This window comes from Nelumbo lutea, chromosome 2, assembly GCF_056320005.1.
Source record: "Nelumbo lutea isolate HS-2025 chromosome 2, American lotus-T2T, whole genome shotgun sequence".
Lineage (NCBI taxonomy): Eukaryota > Viridiplantae > Streptophyta > Magnoliopsida > Proteales > Nelumbonaceae > Nelumbo > Nelumbo lutea.
Window position 1 is genome coordinate 45,536,755 of NC_142685.1, and position 19,077 is coordinate 45,555,831.

The window sequence follows — 19,077 nt, forward strand, 5'->3', positions numbered from 1 at the left end:
GTTTAATTGAGATTATTTATGTATTGTTAGAAATTTTCATACTTTAATTTTTTCTATTTAGTCTTTACTTTTTATTATTTACTCTTTAAATTATTAAATGTTCGAGTTTTTATTTTATATTTGGAATTTTAAGATTAATTCTTTTTATTTTGACATTTTTTATGTAATTTTTTTTTATTTTTTTAAATTAAAATTATTTTTTGGGATAATCCGAATTGACCCATGGGTCAATCCTAACCCGAACATTTAGAGTTAGGGTCTAGCATTTGACAATTCAACCCGACCAAAAATCAACCCGAAATACCTTGACCCAACCCGAACTCGACCCACCCAACCTGATTGCCAGGTCTAGCTTTAACTGCTCAACGGCTGTTACGTTAAGCTAATCTTATCTCGATCAATATCAATCCAATTCTAATTGTACTCTTATCCTTTTAAGTTCTAACTTTTACGGCTGCATTTGTCATTTCTGGATTTCTCTCTTTTTTGCAGTTAAGATGCCCTTATAAACATTGAATTTTTAACAGTAAAAAGGTTAAAATAAGAAATACCAAATGCAACTTAAGTCGGATTCTCATTCAGATATCGTTTTGTTTTTTGAATTAATCAGATGGTTAAGAAAATATGATAACAAATAGAAACATTTAAAAGTTAATTTTGATAATGTTTTATGTGGGTGCATGCGCATGGCATATGCCTTTACAATAATTTATTTTAAAATCTTTTAATTTGTAGATTTTAAAGGACCTAATTGGGTCAAAATGGGTTATCTTGCCATGCCAAAATTAAGAATATAATACATAGATAAAAATAAATGTTTATAAAAATTAAAAAAAAAATGTAGAAAAATGGGCATATCTAAAATGTTACTAAAAATAAAAGTTTATAAAAATGGATGCTAGCATTTTGTAGGCTTAAAGTGTGAGCTCCCCGTGTATGGAATGCTGGTGTGTTCACCTGCAATAGGCTGTCCAATCTGTTGTTCATGATTTTGTCTTCGGCCCATCTAAGTCTCCCCTTCAACATATATCATATTAAACAAAAATAATAATAATTTTTTATTAATGATGGAAATTGCTAAAAATATAAAATAGAACAAAAAATGAATTAAAATCCGACCCATGACCTGCCGCTGGTTAGGTCAAATAGTTTAATGGTTCAATCAATCAGATCAAATGAATTAACCCATGATATAAAAATATAATAAATAGATAAAAAATTGTGAAAAAAGACATCTCTAATATTATATGTTCATTATATTAAACAAAGTTAAGTATAATAAATAAGAATTAATTTTAATGATGATAAAAATGGTTAAATCTTAAAAAAACAAAAAATGATAATTATATGTATTCTCTTTTCCTTTTTGGGTAAATTGTTGTAGCCTCCCTTGATATTTTTAATCATTGCTGAAACCTCCCCTGAACTTTCTAACTCTATTGCAAGTAAACCCCCATATAAGAATCCTCAATTAAGAGGCACAAAAATGTGCATAATACCTATGCAAATAACTTTTGACTAAAATGTTTATTTTTCAAATGTTTTTGTTGTATCAATTGCCACCTTTATGAAGTTTGTATTGCTTTTTCTTTTCCTGTAGAAATTGGTCTCAACAGTAATTGCATGGCTATTTTGGACATTTTTCTATACCTCTTGTTAGAGGATACTCATGGAAAGGGTATACTTGCAACCAAGGTTCAAAGTATCGACACGTATCAACCCGTATCAGTCGATATGTATCATTCTGAGACCCCTCCGATACAATCCTATATAGGGGTCTGACTGGTTCAGGGGGTGGAGGAGCCCTAAACTGCCCCCTGAACCGGTTTCAGAAAAAAATTAAAAAAAAGTAAAAAAAAAATAGTATTGATTTGTCTTATACGCCCCTACCGATGTATCGGGCGTATCAATATTTTGAACCTTGCTTGCAACTGAGTCAGAATGTTCAGGAAAGGTTATTGCAATTATCAAACTTCAGTGGAGATTTCGACAACTATTAGAAACTTTGAGGAGGTTTCAGTAATTTACCCACCCCTTATTACGAGCTAATCTTGTGTATATTTTGTATGTATTTGGTTTTGTTTACATTTTTTCATTCAACGTTTGTACTTTATTTGCTTGTAAAACTGAGACGGGTAATAATTACAATCATTTATGACAACTAGGCACCAAATCAACGTAACAGTGTAAAAGTGCCTAACCAAAGCTTTAAAAAATAACTTCCCCAAACGGTAGGTATGCACAAAAACTGAAGTCATCTTTTACTATTGTCAATGCGTACGGAAAAACATGAGAGAGAAACTGCTAAAATGACGTCTATGTGACAACGTTTATTGAATAAATGCCCACAAACAAAAAAACCTCCTAATTCAAAGGTAGATCGTGTGAAAACATTTTTAGATAGTTAGATATATAGAGAGGAGCTCTATCTTTAAGGTTTTGTATAAAATAAAAACTAGGGTAAATTACAAAGGCCCCCCTGTACTATGGATTTTGTGACAAAGACCCCCTATACTTTGTTTTGCCACAAAAACCCCCTTGTACTATGACCATGAGACAAAGACCCTCCTTGACCGTTAAGTCAGATGGAATGCATTAAATTATCAAAATACCCCATTGAATTTTTTCTGTTTTCTTTTTTGGCCCCTTTTCTCTTAAAACCTATATAACCTATTGTCTTGCCTTTCTTCTCTTATTTTCCTCTCCCTCACTGCCCTCTCTTTGGCCACGTGGAGAGCAAAAAGATGGATACTGATGGAGCGCGATCCGGCTGGTCTTAGTTGTCCGCTGCCTTGCTTTCGAATGGGGTAGCAGGGATCCTGAAACGGGAGAGATGGGAAAGCTCCGGGGGGAACCCGGTGTAGAGGCTCCGAAGCTCAAGTTAGAATCTTTCAAAAGCAAGGTAATACCAGATAGCGCAAAGTTTGCATACCTCCGTTGTCGGGGGGCAGGGGGCTCTTATAGCCGCTTCGCATACTCGTCCCGAGGCCCTTGTCAGATCGGGTATGATTACTCTTGCGCTTGTCAACTCGGCCGTCGTCCCTTCTGCTGAGACAGAACCGTCACTGCCTAACCGTCACTGCCTAACAGTCCAACTGGAGATGGCGGCGTCAGTGGCGGTGGCAGGTGGCCGTTTAGAGTGCTTCTGCCAAAACGTCAGATCCCAAGTCAGTCAGGCATGGCGCCCTCGGGCACGGACTTCCCTGGTGCCAGGCATGGTACGACTTGTTTGGCTTTGGTGCCTAGAAGATGATGCGAAGTGCTGAGCGAGGCGGTCTTGAGCTCGGAGGTATCCCGAGCTGTTACAAGGTGGGTCAGTTTGGCGAAGTGTGTCCCGAGCTGTTACAAGGTGGCAGTTCGGCGAAGTCTACCCCGAGCTGTTACAAGGTGGGTCAGTTCGGCGAAATCTACCCTGAGCTATTACAAGGTCAGTTCGGCGAAGTTTATCCCGAGCTTTTACAAGGCGGCAATTCGGCGAAGTCTACCCCGAGCTATTACAAGGTGGTCAGTTCGGCGAAGTCCATCCCGAGCTGTTACAAGGTAGGTTAGTTCGGCGAAGTGTGCCCTTGTTCCCGCCTAGGCTTGACCCCTTTTTCCGAGCTGTCGTTTCTGCCACGTGTCTCATAATAAAGAGGTCGGGCCAAATCTTCCTTCATCAATTGCCCCCCACTCCTTGCGCCGAGGGCCTTGCCATGGTGCGGGGAGTTTTCACGAGGTGGTTGTAGATTTGTCCCGTCCTTCAAACCTTCATTGTACGAGACGCTTTTGCTAGGGTTTTTTCGGTTTTCAAGAAGGCTGGAAACGTGCCTTACTCAAGAACGCTGGTGGTTGTGACCGTGCGTTTTAAATTTCAAACCAACTCGCGTCGCTGGGACGTGACAGCGAGTCATTTCAAAAAGGCACGCCACTGCTGTACGTACGCCGTCGACTGTCAGGGAGACGTGAGGCGCGTCAGATTCGAAAAGACTCATGTCGAAGTGACGTCGGTTTCAAAAAGACGTGCTGACGTTTCGCTTTTTTCAGAAAGACGTGCGCCAATCACGTCTCGACTTTAAGGGTTGCGCGGTTGGTAAGAACGTGGGCCGTCGGATCGTCTTCAGTTTGCACGGTCGATTCTTGGTTACTGTAGCTATAAATATTGGGGGACCCCGGTTGGTTTGTCACTTCTGCGGTTGTCTATCGAGTTCGCGTCCAACCTTCCAACTCGAGTGAGTCTCTTCCAGCTCGCGTCAAGGCTGGTTATACAGTCTTCACGGTTCTTTAGCTTGTTCTTCAAACTTTTCGGTGAGTACTTTCTTGAATCTATCTTTTCCCCAATGTCTAGCTTTGATAGCTCAGACGATTCTTCGAGTAGGGCCGACGTAGGTTCCACCAACCGAGCCGTGTCCCCATACTGCCTCAGTGATCCCGAGGTGGAGCTTGAAGACTATGAACTAGTGGGCCGAGTTGCTTCGGGCAGTTTGACGTCTACCTCTCGCCGAGGTCGGATGCTAGACAGGTTTGGTCCTTCGACCATGACGCCTGAGGGGCTTCAATCCATACTTCTGTCCTACAATCTTCTTGGGGGGTACACATATTTCATTCCTTCGGGTAGCTTTCCTTGGGAACACGGTCCCGACGAGATCGTGATTTTTCGAGAGCAGCTCGCCGTAGGGTTGCGACTTCCTTTCCATCCCCTCCTCGTCGAAGTCATAAACCACTTCGGCATCACCATTGGCCAGCTTCATCCGAACTCTATTCGGAACCTGGTGGGGACGATATCCCTTTTTTGCGAGCAGAACTTTCCCTTGGACTTAGAGATATTCTCCTCTATCTTGATGCTCAAGAGACAGGCGGGTCCTCTTCCTGGGGGGAGACGAGCGTATTACCTTACTCCTCGCCAGGGTTTTAAGCTTCTGCACGATCTCCCTAACAAGGTCCCGACGTGGAAGCGGGACTACTTCGGCGTGCGAAGTGCACAAGGATGGCCCTTTCAGACCGGGTGGGGTGAGGCCGCTCCCGACTCGGGCGTAACTCTTGATAAAGAGACGGTGAAGGGTCTCCGACAGTGGGCACGACAAGGCTTAAAGTGCCACCACTACTTAATGGAGGCTAAGCTTTTTGCAGCCGGCCTGAGTTCGGGTAGGTTTCTGGCTATGTGGTTTCTTGTTTGCTGTTCCTTCATTTTCTGATGTCGAATTCGTTCTGCAGGTGTGATGGATGCGGAGAGAACTCGCGGCGGGCGTTTGTTCCAAGGTATGAAGAGGAGGAAGCGGGTCGCCAAGCGAACTCGTAACGAGCTGCCCCTGGATGAGGAGCCCCAAGTCCCAGACCATACGACAGAGGATCTGCCCAGGGAGCCCGAAGTGACTCCACCGGTGCATGAGATTGCCGGGGCGCCTTTCGCTGAAACCACTCATATGGGCGCTCCTGCGTACTCAAGTGCTTCTCACTCCAGGTCTGCTCATACGCGGGCTGGGCCCTCAGGCTCGGGAGCTCAAGGGGAGTTTAGGAGCGTGTTGATGCCGAACTACGCTCTTCAAAAGAGTAGGGATGCTACTTTCCCCGAGGAGGTCACGGCGTGGACCGATCTTCCCTTGAATCAGGTCGCTTGCCGCGCCGTAACACATGCCATGGTGGTAAGTGAGATTCTTTTTTTTTTTTTTTTTAATTCCGTTGCTTCTGTTGTCTTTTTGCTTACTTGTTTCTTTCGGTAGGTGAATTCTTCGATTCATGCCTTGGCGGCCCAATTGGAGAGGAGCTCGCGACAGGTGCGAGCTGCTGAGGCTGCTGCTCATGCTGCTGAAGAAGCCTTCTGTGCTGCAGAGGCAAATACCCGGGCTGCTGAGGCGGCTGCTTACGCTGCTGAAAGGGTTGCTTGCGTCGCGATGGCCAGACAGGCGAGGTCTCAGCGTGATGCCGAGGCCATGGGGGTAGATGTCAAGCACATGGCGGACTTGAGGTTGGATTTGCAGCATCAAGTCGAGTATCTTCAGGAGGACATTAGGGAGAGAACACAGATTTTCTCCCAAGGCATTGAAGACGCCAAAAAGAAGGCAGTTGAAGACTACATTGCCTCCCCGCGTTTTGACGATCTGATGGTGGACTCTTACAGGAGGGGGTTCAAGTTGAGCCGGTGGATGATCCGAAATACATACCCCGACCTCGATGTAAGTGCCATAACCACTTCGCGCATAACTCAGGAGATGGCCAATGCTGCCGATGGTGAGCCGGACTCTGAAGGAGAGGCAAGGCCTTCGGGTGTTGTTGAAGTGCCTTCCGATGGCGAAGAAGTGGCTCCGGGCATGTAATTTTTTTTTGCTAGTGTACTTTTTCTTGCAATGGAGTGTCTTTTTCCCCTTGCTCATCTTCCCCGAGCTGTTTCTTTGCCGGGTTTTTAGATTTCCGTGGTCTTTTATGCCGCGAACTGATTTTTTGCCGAGCTGATAATGTGTTGAAGTTCCTCGGCTTGCCTTGTGGCACATGGCCTAATTTCGTCCACTTCGCTAGGTGATTTATAGGTAGTATCGCCTCAAGTTCACGATGTTCCATGTTCGGGGTACTCGCTTGCCTTCCAAGGTTTTGAGTTCATATGCGCTCCCGAGCGCTGTTCTTACTTTATAGGGCCCTTCCCAATTAGGTCCAAGCTTGCCGACGCCGGGTTCGGGCACCATAATTTTCCAAAGGACCAGGTCGCCAACTCGGAAGCTTCATCGCTTTACTCTGCTATTGTAGTAGCAAGCTACCTGCTGCTGGTATGCCGCTGTTCGGATGTGCGCGAGGTCCCTTACCTCGTCTAGTAGGTCGAGGTTGGTTCGTAACTCGTCTCCGTTCGTCCGATCGTCGTATGTTTCTAATCGCAACGTTGGTATTTCGATTTCCGCCGGGATCACCGCTTCAGTGCCGTAGGTGAGGTTGAAGGGGGTTTCTCCCGTGGCTGCTTTTTCGGTCGTTCGGTGAGCCCATAAGACACTTGGTAGCTCTTCGGCCCACAATCCCTTAGCTCGATCCAGACGTGCTTTCAGTCCGCGCATGATGGCTCTGTTCATTACTTCCGTCTGATCGTTTGCCTGTGGGTGCGCGACTGACGTGAAATTTTGCCGAATCCCCATGTCCTGGCACTACTCTTGGAACTTGATATCCTCGAACTGTTTGCCATTGTCGGAAATTAGAACCCGAGGTAATCCAAACCGACATACTATGTTCTTCCAAAAGAAGTTCTGTATGTTTCGGGCCGTAACAGTTGCCAGAGGTTCTACTTCTATCCACTTCGTAAAATAATCTACCGCAACAACTAAGAATTTTCTCCCGCCTGTTGCTGGTGGGAATGGCCCAAGGAGGTCGATGCCCCATTGTGCAAAGGGCCACGGGCTGGCGAGGTATTTGAGGTCGGAGGCAGGTTGATGGTGGATGTTAGCGTGCTTCTAACACTTGTTGCATTTTCTAACGAGCTCGACAGCTTCTGCCTTCATCGTTGGCCAGTAGTATCCTTGTCGAAGTGCCTTTTGGGCGAGTGCTCTGCCCCGCAAGTGTCCGCCACACAGGCCTTCATGAGTGTCGCGGAGTACAAACTCGGCTTCGGTAGGTCGCAGGCACCGCAAATAGGGGAGCGTGTACGACCGTCGGTATAACCGTTCGTCTATTATGACATATTTGGCCGCCTGGCGCTGCACCCTTTTGGCGGCATTGTGTTCTACAGGGAGGGTTCCGTCTATCAGGAAGCTCGCGAGTGGATCGATCTAGCTCGACTCTGCTTCTAAGATGGGAGCGACCTCCTCTGTCCCCCCGAGAATACTAGGCCGAGGTAAGTCCTCTATGTACACAGTTCTCATATTGTTGTGACTCGTGCTGGCTAACCGGGACAGGGCGTCGACCTCAGTGTTTTTGGACCTCGGGATTTGCCTGATGATGTGTGACCGGAAGTTGAGCAGGGCTTCTTTTACTTTGGCCAAATATGCGATCATGGAGAGATCGCGTGCTTCGTACTCGCCGATAACTTGGTTTACCACGAGCTGAGAATCGCTGCAGATGACCAAGTGTTTTGCCTTAAACTTTCGCGCTAGGTCCAGCCCGGCGATTAGCGCTTCGTACTCTGCCTCGTTGTTGGATGCCGCGAACTCAAAGCGTAGCGCGTACTCTACTTTTGTGCCGCTCGGGCCGCACAAGACTATTCCAGCTCTGCTGCCCTGCCGGTTCGAGGAACCATCCACGTGAAGGATCCAGGGCTCCTCATCCCAATTCGCTCTTCACTTGATAAGGAGAGATGCCACACAGGATGCTACTTCACGAGGTTCGAACTCTATGGGCTCAGGAGCTCCGGGTTCGCCGCAAATGGGGACCTCGGGCTCGACCTGTGGGGCTTCGTGGCTGAAAGTGCATTCGGCAATAAAATCTGCCAAAGCTTGGGCCTTGATAGCGGTTCTCGGTTTGTACTGGAGATCGTACTCGCTGAGTTCGATGGCCCATTTCGTCAGTCGACTGGAGACTTCGGGTTTGAGTAAAACTTGTCTAAGAGGTTTGTCAGTTAGGACGATGACTGTATGAGCCTGGAAGTACGGGCGGAGTTTCCGAGCTGCTATTACTAGGGCCTATGCTAGTTTTTCTATCTCCGGGTACCTTGCCTCTGCTCCCTGCAAAATTTTACTAACATAATATATGGGTCGTTGGACCCGGTCTGCTTCCTTTATTAGTACCAAACTGACCGCCTCGTCGCTCGCCGAGAGGTACAGTTGTAGAACCTCGCCCACCTCGGGCCGGGCTAAGGTTGGTATACTTGTGAGGTAACCTTTTAGTTCGTCGAACGCGAACTGGCAGTCCTGGGTCCATTCGAACCCTTTGCCTTTGACTGCCTTGAAGAAGGGTAGGCAGCGGTCTGCTGACTTAGATAAGAAGCGGCTTAGAGCGGCTATGCGGCCGTTTAGCCTCTGGACCTCTTTTACTTTCCGAGGTGGTTTCATATCTAGAATGGCTTTTATTTTGTCCGGGTTGGCCTCAATACCGCGCCGATTGACAATGTAGCCTAGGAACTTGCCCGAGGTGACGCCGAAGACACACTTGTTGGGATTCAACTTCATGCTAAAGTGTCGCAGGATTTGGAAGACAGAATCTAAGTCTTGTATTAACTCTTGTGAAAACTGAGTTTTGACGACCATGTCGTCTACATAGCACTCTATCTTCGTACCAATCAGGGGCCGAAATAGCTTATTTACAAGTCTTTGGAAAGTTGCCCCGTCGTTTTTTAGTCCGAAGAGCATGACTTTGTAGCAATATAGGCCGAACTCGGTAATGAAGCTGGTTTTTTCCTCATCGGATGGGTCCATCCTAACTTGGTTGTAGCCCGAGTAGGCGTCCAGGAAGCTTAGCAACTCGTTTCCCGAGGTCGCATCCACTAGGCGGTCAATTCTGGAGAGGGGGAAGCAATCTTTCGGGCAAGCTTGGTTCAAGTCGGTATAGTCGACGCACATGCGCCACTTGCCGCTTACCTTTTTTACCAACACCGGGTTGGCCACCCAGCTCTGGTAGTGGACTTCCCTTATGAAGTTTGCTGCGAGGAGCTTCTCAACCTCCTCGTCGACCGCGATCCAGCGTTCTGGGGCTAAGTTGCGTTTCTTCTGTCTAACGGGTCTGACTACAGGGTCAGTATTAAGTTTGTGAGTTATCAGTCCGGGGCTAATGCCGGGTATGTCGGCCGCGGACCAGGCAAAAATATCTAAATTTTGGAGTAAAAAACTTACCAGTTCGGCTCGTAGGGGATCTTCGATGGAAGCTCCGATGCTTAGTGTGCGAGCTGAGTCCGTAGCTGAAGCCTGGATTGCGACTGTTTCCTCCGTGGGCGAAGCTCGCTCCTCACCTTGCTCCGCCGGCCGCTCCAGCTCGAGGTCGTCGGCCGCCTTGGTTTTTCCCTTTAAGGCGGCAACGTAGCACTTGCGGGACTCGAGCTGGTCGCCCCGCGCTACCCCTATACCGAAGTCCGTAGGGAACTTCATGGCCAAATAGTAGGTGGAGACCGCCGCCCGTAGGACATGCGTGATCGGCCGCCCTATTATGGCATTGTATGGGGAGGGGGTCGCGACTACCAGGAAATCATGGTTGAGTCTGACCACACAATGCCATGTGCCGACTTCCACAGGGACAGTTATTTTCCCGAGGGGCCTAACTTCCTCTCCGCTGAAACCTACTAGGGGAGTGTTCGCGGGCTTCAGCTCGCTCCTCTTTAACTGCAGAATGCCGATTTGAAGAGGATGTCCGTTGAGCTGCCCGAATCTACGAGTACGCGCCTGACCTCGAAATCGCTGATCCTTAGCTTAATGACAAGCGCGCCATCATGGGGGTAGTGGACTCCTCGCGTGTCGTCCTCCGTGAAAAAGATTGGCTCTTTGGTCTTTGGCCTCTTTGGGGGGTTCCTTTCTTCGAGGGCCACTTCGCGAACTGAAGTCCGGGCTGCTGCCGAGGTACACCCCGCTACTACGGATCCTCCCACTATTACATGGATGGTTCCCCGAACTGGCCTCTCTTCCGGAGGCTGCTTCTGCAACGGTTCGGCAGGTCTGTTGCTAGACTCGGGTGCATCATTTTCTTGCTCCCCTTGCCGACCTGCTTTATTGTTATTGTTGTGCTGTACAAAATTTCTCAAGTATCCGCGACGGATGAGTCCCTCTATCTCGTCCCGGAGGTTATTACACTGTTCGGTGCTATGACCATGGTCTCTATGGAAAGTACAATACAAATTCTTGTTTCTATCGTTCGGATTTCCCTTCAGGCGAGGCGGCCACTTAACGTACGGAGCGTCTTTGATCGTCATTAAGATCTCTGTCCGCCTCGTGTTCAACGGCGTGTAGTCCGTCCGAACTGCTAAGGGGGCCCGGAAGGACTGGTTCGGCTTCGGCTCCCGGGTCGGATTTTTTCTACTCACCGGGTTGGAGAGCTCGCCTTCTCTCTTTCTTTTCTCGTTCCCGCCTTCGGTTCGCTGGTTGATCTCTTCCTCATTCCTCATGAACTTATCCGCGAGTTTGAGGAATTCGGCCATGGTCGCGGGCTGGTTGGCCACCATGTGCCATTTGAACTCTTTGTGCGTCACCCCTCTTTTGGCCGCCGCGAGCTGCACTGCGGGGTCCAACCGTGGTATTTGCAAGCATGCCTCGTTGAACCGCTTGATGTAGCCCCGAATAGACTCTCATTCTCTTTGGACCACTCCGAAGATGCTTTCCTCTATTCTGGGGCACCGTCGGCTGGTGACGAAGTGTGTGGTGAAGACTTGCACGAACTGGGCCCAACACTTTATCGACCCGGGGGCCAGGTTCCTGTACCAAGTGCGGGCTACCCCCCTGAGGGTGGTGGTAAAGGCCACACACATGCACGATTCGCTAGCCTTGGCGAGGTGCATTTGCGACTGAAAGGCGTCAACGTGGTCGTTGGGGTCGAAGGACCCGTCGTACTTGTCCAGAGGTGGGAGTTTGAAGTCTCTAGGTAAGGGGACCGCTAGGAGTTCCGATGCGAGGGGGGAAGGAACGGAGAGAGCCGAGGCAGCCCCTACCTCGTCCAAGCTCGTGGCTTTGCCTCTGACTTCTGACAAGGCGCGGGTGGCGGTCTGGTGGCTTCGCCGGCGCCTTCGCCATTGAGCGGGCCTTGTGCTGGCGCTGCTGGCCTTCGTGTTACCAAGCTCGATAGGCCTAGAGTGCTGGTAGTCCGCCGCCAGGGCGCTGAATTGATGGAGCGGTATTGATTTTCGGTGAGCGGGAGCTCGGGCTTGGAGTGCCGGGGTGCCGACCTCGCGGGCGAGGTTCCCGACCCACCCGCGGGTTGTGAGGCGGGGATGACATTTCTCTCTCTTCGGCCTGGGGACGAGGCCTGACTGTTGGGGTGGTTTTGGGGCCGGGAGGCCTTCGCCTGGCGGGGGTGCCCATCCTGCGGGGAGGCCTTGACCGGCCTCGGAGCGGGGTGGCGAGGTGGAAGTAGTGGTTGGTTCAGTGGCAGTTGGGGGAACTGCTGTTGGTAGTGATACTGGGAGATGTTGTGCAACACTTGGTGCTGGTGAAGCTGGTGTTGCTAGAACTGTTGCATTTGGGCTTGCATTGCCCGCATGCACTGCACCAGGTCCTCCAACCGGTCTTGGCTAGCTGCCAGGGGGACGGCAGTTGGTTCAGTGAAATTGTCTCAATGGGGAGAGGAAAGGGGACGTTTGTGGTAGGACGGTTTACGGGTGCCACTGCTTGTGGCGTGTTCAGGATGGGGATCCCATCCGCCAAAAGGGGGATGGTGAACTGTCCGACGCACACTACGGGGACTTGAAGTTGCTCCCCGGTGGCGTTTGTCTCCGTGCCGCGTCCGGTGTTGCTGGAGGAGGCCATGAGTGTTGGGATTTTTGAAGAAGAAAGGGGGTATCGAAGTTTGGAGGGAGGCTTTTTGAAGCGTTTTGCCACAGACGGCGCCAATTGATGGAGTGCGATCCGGCTGGTCTTAGTTGTCCGCTGCCTTGCTTTCGAACGGGGTAGTAGGGATCCTGAAACGGGAGAGATGGGAAAGCTCCGGGGGGAACCCGGTGTAGAGGCTCCGAAGCTCAAGTTAGAATCTTTCAAAAGCAAGGTAATACCAGATAGCGCAAAGTTTGCATACCTCCGTTGTCGGGGGGCAGGAGGCTCTTATAGTCGCTTCGCGTACTCGTCCCGAGGCCCTTGTCAGATCGGATATGATTACCCTTGCGCTTGTCAACTCGGCCGTCGTCCCTTCTGCTGAGACAGAACCGTCACTGCCTAACCGTCCAACTGGAGATGGCGGCGTCAGTGGCGGTGGCAGGTGGCCGTTTAGAGTGTTGCTGCCAAAACGTCAGATCCCAAGTCAGTCAAGCGTGGTGCCCTCGGGCACGGACTTCCCTGGTGCCAGGCATGGTACGACTTGTTTGGCTTTGGTGCCTAGAAGATGATGCGAAGTGTTGAGCGAGGCGGTCTTGAGCTCGGAGGTATCCCGAGCTGTTACAAGGTGGGTCAGTTCGGCGAAGTGTGTCCCGAGCTGTTACAAGGTGGCAGTTCGGCGAAGTCTACCCCGAGCTGTTACAAGGTGGGTCAGTTCGGCGAAATCTACCCTGAGCTGTTACAAGGTCAGTTCGGCGAAGTCTATCCCGAGCTGTTACAAGGCGGCAATTCGGCGAAGTCTACCCCGAGCTGTTACAAGGTGGTCAGTTCGGCGAATTCCATCCCGAGCTGTTACAAGGTAGGTTAGTTCGGCGAAGTGTGCCCTTGTTCCCGCCTAGGCTTGACCCCTTTTGCCGAGTTGTCGTTTCTGCCACGTGTCTCATAATAAAGAGGTCGGGCCAAATCTTCCTTCATCAGATACGACCCTTCAGTTCAACACCCCATAACTCGGAAAACTGCACCTCCTCTATCTCTTATTCTCTCTCCTCAGAGGAAAACACGGAAAGGGTGAATGACTGCGCCTCCTCTTTGAGGTTGGCGTTGGTCTGTAAGATTTTAGTATGCAAATAGCTAAAAATAAATGAAAAAAATATGGCACATGGTACCAAACGAACCATTAACTCTATAAGCATTTAGAAGTGAAACAGATGCAAAGATGGTTTTAAGTACCTCTGATTCGTTTTCTACTTTGAGCTTGTTAACCGGATATTTCATCAACAATCGAACTGTCATTCTCCCATCTCTGTAGAAGACAAGATTAATTTACCGGGGCAGGGATAAATGCTGTTGATTAGACGATGACCTCTAAACTCGTTCATATGGAGTGTGAACGTGTGGTGTCAACCTAGTATAGTGGGGAGGGATAAAATCTGTGATTACGTGAACGGGTGTCGTCTTTCTGGTTCTGGAGTCGTCTTCGGCCATTTGACCGATCATCAGATCGGATTCGGGGAGAGAGGAGAGAGAGAAATGTGAAAGAATGGAGGGATAGTATCGAAAGGTCTGTCGGGGTTTTTTGTCTAATTATTATAAAAATAGTATAGGGACTAAAAGATATTATAAAGGCGTTTTTGAACGAAAGGCTAACGAAAGGAGTGTTTGTCCCACGGTGATAATATAAAGGGAGTCTTTATCGCAAAATAAAGTACAGGGCATCTTTATCACAATTGTAATTAAACTGTGAAGAAAGAGAAAGACATTGGTTATTGGAGAAACCCCTCGTGCAAACTGCAACCTATCCCATACAAATTTTATTCCCACTTGCAAATTTCTTTCCAAAGCCAAAACGCCCAGACCACCACCACGCACCAAACATACATTCCACGAGAACCAGAATAATGAAGCACTCATTTGTGCAGTTGTAGAACTGTTGTATAGGAGCTAGCGGTGTAGATTATCTCGGTCAAAATGCCACGTATCTTTTTATCTTTATGCCAAGTGTCATCACCCTCTTCAGGTACAAGTATAATTCGCAAAACAAGGTCGTCTGGATCTTCTAATTCTTATTAATGCTTAAATAAATAAATAATAGAGTGGGAGACTTGATACAAAGCCAATTTGGGCATGGGTTGATCTTGGGCACCCATTAGCCATTACCCAAGGACTATGGAAGCTCCCGTTCATCAAGTTCTGACCCAAATTGATTTCAAGCTTCACGCGAGGACGCAGGTGGTGTTGTGGAGGGAGGACCTGACTCCTGAGGTGTCATATATATGAGGCGACATGGGATTGTGATGAGCTGTGTACGTGGTAAGACTTAAGAGGAGGACGAGACAGTGGCCCGAATTAAGAATCAAAGGAACCAAAACCAAAGTATTGAAGCAACAAAGTTGGGAGTGGAGAAATGGACAAGTGCATGGTCTCTGCTGCTCGCTCACCTACTACTAAACCTCCACTGCCCCCCACCTTTGTCCGCTTCGCCCAATTTGTCCATCACCTTCCATAAACGTTGCTCCTCCTCTCCTTCCTCTATTGCCCTTTGTTTTTGTAATCTTCGTATATTTTACCTTTTTTCACTTGGGCTGTGAGTGACATGACGGAATTAGAGCAGGCCCCAGGCCCCAGCCAGCCAGCGCGTCGGTCCGTCAGCCTTATGGAGATTAAGGACAAAACTCCAAGGAAAATCTGTCTACTAATAGGGAGCTTCACCTTCTTCGTACATCAAACTACTCATCTATTTCTGCCACTTGGGGGGGGCTCAGCTGGAACCCTCAAACCTCTGCCTCTGCCTCTGCCTCTGCTGCCCAATTCAATTACCTTACCTTCTCTGCTCAATCTTACATTTTATCCCAATTGCATTCTTTATGCCCCGCCTTGCATTGTGGTTCTCACAATTTACACGTCTCATTAATTCAATTTTTTAATATAAAATTTTATTTATTTATAAAGGAGTTTATTTTGCACATTTGCTAAGATTTTTTGTTTTCATAAAACAATAAAAGGTTGAGAGAGGAGTTGTGAGATTCTTTTAAGATCCTAACTAATTTAACAAACAAGATATTATTCATTATCTTCTACTTTAAGACTGAATTGATTATTTTTAAAGAAAAAAAGAAAAAAAACATATGAAATATGATAGAGGGAAACAATAACTGAAAGCAAAGAAATAAACAGACAAGAATGTGTTTCAGGTCTAAAGGTAAACAATGACTTCATGAGTCTAGAATCTCAAACACCTCAACCTGTTCAGTCTCAAGGTAGATTAACGGATAACTAACAGTAGTTATGACATTTTCAATAGATAATTAACAGTAAAAACCAATTTCACACCTTTTGAAAGTTTAAGAATTATAGCGATACATTTGAAAGTTCGGATACTAACTTGACACTACCCCCAAAGCAAAGCATTGAATTTGATCAACAGAACATCTGAAGAAGAAGAAGAAGAAGAAGAAGAAGAAGAAGAAGAAAAAGCAAGAAGGAATGTCTCACTGCTCTCTCTTGTAAATTGAAACAAACGGACCCAGCCCCAACTTTTGGGAGATTATTAGTGGGGTATGCCTCGCCATTTGGATAGTTGAGTCATGAGTGAGCTTCTCTCAGGAATCTTCAACGTGCCAGAGTCCCAATTCCCAAGTCCCATCACAACGCAGGATATAAAGTTGCAAATGGGCCCGACAAGCCCAATCAGCTTTGAGGTAGCGAGTTAGCCCATAAACTCTATCACAGCCTGCTGAAAGCCTGAAGCCAAAGCCCGACAGGTATTTTACAATTACAGAAACGGGAAAATCAATGGTACCGCTATTGGGTTGTGACGCAGCGTGAAAGCAATGAGAACCGGAGCTGGCTATGCAAGCACCGGGCATCCGCTAGCACCTAGCAAAAAACACCAATTTCTCTAGGAGAGAGAAAAAGGTAGTGAAAATAGGAAGAAGAGAACTTGAAGAAATTCTGAAAATCTGAAGTATGAAATTGATTAATAATTCTAGGAAATAGCAGTATTTATAATACATCGAGAAATTATAAAAGAACTAGGAAAAGAAATTAGATTTGATCTAAACATCTCAAACTTGTAGATAGGATCGAACTCTTCTTGACTTGATCTCCCCCGTCCGATCTCCCTTGATCTTATCCATGCATGAATCTTGGATTATCTAGAATTCTTGAATTCTTGATGAGTCTTGAATTCTTTGGATTCTTGATGGATCTTGAATTCTTGAATTCTTGAGGGATCTTGAACTCTTGAATTTTGATAATTCTTGAATTCTTGAATTATCTTGGACTCTTGGCCTTATCCTAGGAGCTGCCGCCCCTAGGGGTGAGATGGGCCTTGGGATGGGCCTCCATCATTCTCCCCCACTTGGAGAGAACTCGACCCCGAGTCTTGACGAGGATAGGCAAGTGTTATCTCTGGTAGGTACCGGTGAAGGTCAGCAACGTTGAAGGTCTTGGATATGCCCATATGATCTGGTAGGTCCACTATATAGGCATTGTCATTAATCTTCTTCACAATCTTGTATGGGCCATACTTCCGAGGCTTCAACTTGTTGTAGGTACCTACGAGAATTCTTTCCTTCCTTAAGAAGACCATAACCTCATCACCTACATCAAACACTTGAGGTCGGCGGTGTTTGTCTGCGGCCATCTTGTACTTGGCGTTGGATTGTTCTAGCTTCTGCTTCACGGCGTCTTGGACGGACCAGATTTGTTCTGCCATCTGTTCTGCTGAGATACTGGCGCTGGGTACCTTGGGTAATTTCACTAAATCCAGTGCATGGCTAGGGACCTTCATGTACACGATGGAGAATGGGGATCTGCCTGTAGAACTATGCACTGCATTGTTATAGGCGAACTCGGCCTGGGCTATGGCGAAATCCCACTGTTTCGGCCGTTCCCGGCATATGCTGCGAATTAAATTCCCTAAGGTTCGATTTACCACTTCTGTTTGTCCATCTGTCTGCGGATGGGCTGTACTGCTGAAATTAAGTGATGAATCGAACAACCTCCACAGGGTCATCCAAAAGTGACTAAGGAACCGTGTGTCACGATCTGAAGTGATGGTCTTGGGTACCCCATGTAAGCGAACAATCTCCCTGAAAAATAATTTGGCTGTTGCGGATGCATCTGCAGTTTTCTTGCATGGGAGTAAGTGAGCCATTTTTGAGAACCTATCAACCACCACGAAGACGGAGTCCATGTTCCTTTGGGTCTTTGGCAAGCCGAGAACAAAATCCATGGACAAGTCTTCCCATATAGCAATAGGAATGGGTAGGGGCGTGTAGAGACCTGTGTTCTGGGTTTGTCCCTTAGTTGTCTGACAAACACAGCACCTGCTTACGATGGTAGACACGTCCCTTCTCAATTTCGGCCAGTAATATCGCCCCTTAACAACTTCTATTGTTTTGTCCCTTCCCAAGTGTCCTGCTAGTCCACCCCCATGCAAATCCCTGATGATCTTTTCGCGGAGGGAGGTGCAAAGGATACATAGCTGTTCCCCTTTCATAAGGAACCCGTCATAAATAAAGAAGTCTTCCGCTGGCTACTTATTCACACATTTCTCCCATACTTGTTGGAAGTCTTCATCTCGGGCATATAAGTCTTTTAGGCACTCAAAACCCACGATCTCAACGCTGAGGGTCTTGATGAGAGCTACACGCCTACTAAGTGCATCAGCCACTTTATTTTGCTGCCTTGTCTTATACACAATTTTATATGGGAACTTGTCTAGGAAAGTAGACCATCTGGCATGTAAATCACTTCTTAATTGCTTTTGCCCACTAAGATATTTTAGGGCCTGGTGGTCAGTATAGAGAACAAATTCTTTTGCAATTAGATAGTGTTCCCATGTTTTCAAGGCTCTTATCACACCATAAAACTCCTTGTCATAAGTAGACCACTTTCTCCTGGCTTCACATAATTTTTCACTAAAGAAGGCAATGGGTCTTTTCTCTTGGGGCAATACAGCCCCTATGCCAACTCCACTGGCGTCACATTCAACTTCAAATAATTTATTGAAATCAGGTAAGGCAAGAACAGGAGCAGTGCATAACTTTTCTTTTATGAGAGCAAAACTTTGCTCTTGTTCTTCTCCCCATTGAAATTTCCCCTTTTTCAAGCATTCAGTAATGGGAGCCATGATACTACTAAAATTCTTAATAAAACGCCTATAGAAGGTTGCCAACCCATGAAATCACCTGACATCTGTGACAGTGGATGGGGTCAGCCACTCCCTAATGGCTTTCACCTTTTCCTCATCTACTTTCACACCATCCTTGCTTATAATAAATCCCAGGAATAATAAATTATCATTCATAAATATGCATTTCTTCAAATTGGCATATAATTTATTTTCCCTCAATGTTTTCAGGACCTCCCTAATATGTCCCACATGCTCAGTGATAGATTTGCTGTATATCAAAATATCATCAAAATAGACTATCACAAATTTACCAATGAAGGGGCGCTATACCTAGTTCATCAGCCTCATGAAAGTGCTGGGTGCGTTGGTTAGTCCAAAGGGCATGACCAACCACTTGAACAAGCCATCTCTAGTCTTGAAGGCTGTCTTCCATTCATCTCCGGGACGGATCCTAATTTGATGATATCCACTCCTGAGATCTATTTTTGAGAAAACTACAGCTCCGCTTAGTTGATCCAGCATGTCGTTCAGCCGAGGAATGGGATATTTGTACCCAATGGTGATCTTGTTAATGGCCCTGCTGTCGACACACATTCTCCAACTGCCATTCTT